Here is a 2,300-nt window from a genome sequence, read left to right as displayed (position 1 = left end):
AATTTCAACAGCGTAACGGTGCCGAAAACTTTTCGAGCAAAAATGAAAGCACGATGAATGAAAAAGAGATCGAAAAAAAAACTAAAGAAAATTTGCTCTGCAGCTTAACTCAGGGAATCTCTTTATACATACTTGCACACGTTATATATGTAGCGTTGCATGTGTTAAGCTGTTTGACAGGCAATAACATAGCGCGCCGCTGTTAAGTGATATGAGCTAACCGTGAGATTTTCGGTTGAGTACGCTTAACAGAGACTCGCTATGGTATAGTACAATAAAAGAAAATTTAAATGTTAACTCACCAATGCCTTGACGTCGGGACGATGTTGAAAGCGCTTCCAAATCGATGATACTCGTGCAAAATTCGGTTCTTGGTATGTTTATGTAACAAGTATTTTTAAATGATTTTTCTTCTTTTTGAATACCCTATATATACTTAATTTATATTGCCGTTAGCGTGAAGAACGTACGATTTGGAGGTATGACTTTTCGACACCACTACCGTTAGTAGGAAAACTGTACTACCAAAAGCTTGCATTCGATTTTCTAAATTTAAACAAACTGACTTACGTACTATTTCATATGAACATTTTACACTTTGAACAACTTTTAAATTTCGTTATGCTCTGAGCACTGTTTACGCCCTATGCAACTTTTGTATAAATTTCTATGGAAATTAGAGCAATTTTTGCACGATTTCACCACTGTACTTTCCATATACCTTTACACTACTACTATATTTAACGTTTACGAGCCGAGTGGAAAAAGTTATATCCGATTTGGCTCAGTTGAGTAGGCTTGAATATTTTCTACTTTTTGGCACTTTTCCTATTTTAAACCATGTAGTTTTTATTTTTACTTTTGGGTTGTCTTGTGAAAATTTGCCGCCGGGCGTTGGTAATGCTTTCGCGACGCTAAAACTATCACGTTACCGAGGTGAGACACTCCCGAAGCCGATGCTTGTACTGAGCAGCGGTCTGGGGATTCTGCCTGATGCGTGCCTGTTGCTCTGTATCGTATTTGTCCAAAGCGTGGGAGAGCCTTTAATGCTTCTTTTGAAGTCCCGTATTGGTTTTGTGCAATGTTGTGACGGCTTCTAATGCTAATTAATTTGCCTTGGTAGTTCTCCAACTTTTCCAACAAAGTTGCAGTGCACAAAGCACTGAAAAATCAAGATTGGTGTGCACCTTCCAGGCAAATTATACTCACAACACCTACGTGTGTCAATGTGCGTTTTCTCAAGAAAAAAGCCTAAGACAAGGAATTGATTGCTTAAAACCAGCTTGGTTGAAAATAAAAAAATAGCTACACTTAAATACTTACGAGCTCGTAGCAAGCGAAAACTGTTGAAAGCAAAACTTATGTTACTGATTGAATAAATTAATATGGATTTAAATATTAACTTTTTCGTCTTATCTGCTCCACGGATCGATGAGAAAAGAAGGATATAAAGGTTTCAAGACTCGACCTAAGCTAATTTGACAAAACATTACTTCCGCCTGTCAAGTAATGATTTGCAATCGATATTTGTCCTTTTATCGATATAGGTAATTTTCGGGGTATGTTAATTAGAACGCCCCTGCTAAGTTGCCAAAGTTTGTTGAATATAGAAGGGAAATATTTTAAATGGAGAATTTGCAGGAATTCTAATTGGGGGCAAAAAATATTTTAGGTGAGATAATAATTAAAGTCTGCCACTCAAATTCATGAAAAAAAAAATCAGTAAGGCTTTAACAGCTCCATATATCGAAAAGGTGTAGGAAAAGGTCACATTAAAGTGCTCTTTAAATTTATTTTCTTCATATGAATAAGGACATGAAAATATTCTGTTGGGAAAGATTTTATTTTGGAAAACGTCCATTACAAATGGGAGATATTTGTTGTAGTGACCCGATCTTTGTTATTTTCACTGTAAATATTCTGTTAATGATGAGTGAAAACGGTGAGAATTTTCATGTTCCTAGCTGCATAAATGGAGAAGTTATGGCAAAAAATCTGATATCTGAACAATCAGTTGTATGGAGGCTATAGGTTATACCTACCCGATCTCCGCCATTTTCACTGAAAGTATTCTTTTGATAATGAGTTACAGCAGTGCAAAATTTACTGTTACTAGCTACTTAAATGGATGAGTTATAACGAAAAATCTTATATCTGAACAATCAGTAGTATGGGAGCTATAGGTTATAGTGTCCCGATCTTTGTAATTTTCCATCCAAGTTTTCTGTTGATAATGGGTGGAAGTATTTCAAAATTTCATGTTCCTAGCTGCATAAGTGGAGAAGTTATAACGAAAAATC

At 35.7% G+C, this 2,300-nt stretch overlaps 1 long non-coding RNA gene across 1 annotated transcript; it reads right to left on the bottom strand.

The window, feature by feature from the left end:
* Positions 1–1,132: 1,132 nt before the first annotated feature.
* LOC108366092 (uncharacterized) lies at positions 1,133–1,425 on the bottom strand. Its single transcript, XR_001848046.1, has 3 exons — positions 1,404–1,425; positions 1,324–1,343; positions 1,133–1,251 (listed from the first exon to the last, which is right to left on the bottom strand). It is a non-coding gene; the product is annotated as an uncharacterized LOC108366092 (long non-coding RNA).
* Between the last annotated feature and the right edge of the window lie 875 nt (positions 1,426–2,300).

Source organism: Rhagoletis zephyria, unplaced genomic scaffold (assembly GCF_001687245.7).
Source record: "Rhagoletis zephyria isolate East Lansing unplaced genomic scaffold, Rhagoletis_zephyria_1.1 Rzeph_scaffold_02132, whole genome shotgun sequence".
NCBI classification, from domain to species: domain Eukaryota; kingdom Metazoa; phylum Arthropoda; class Insecta; order Diptera; family Tephritidae; genus Rhagoletis; species Rhagoletis zephyria.
Note: the sequence above shows the minus strand (reverse complement) of the source record. Positions and strands in the feature narration are given on the sequence as shown.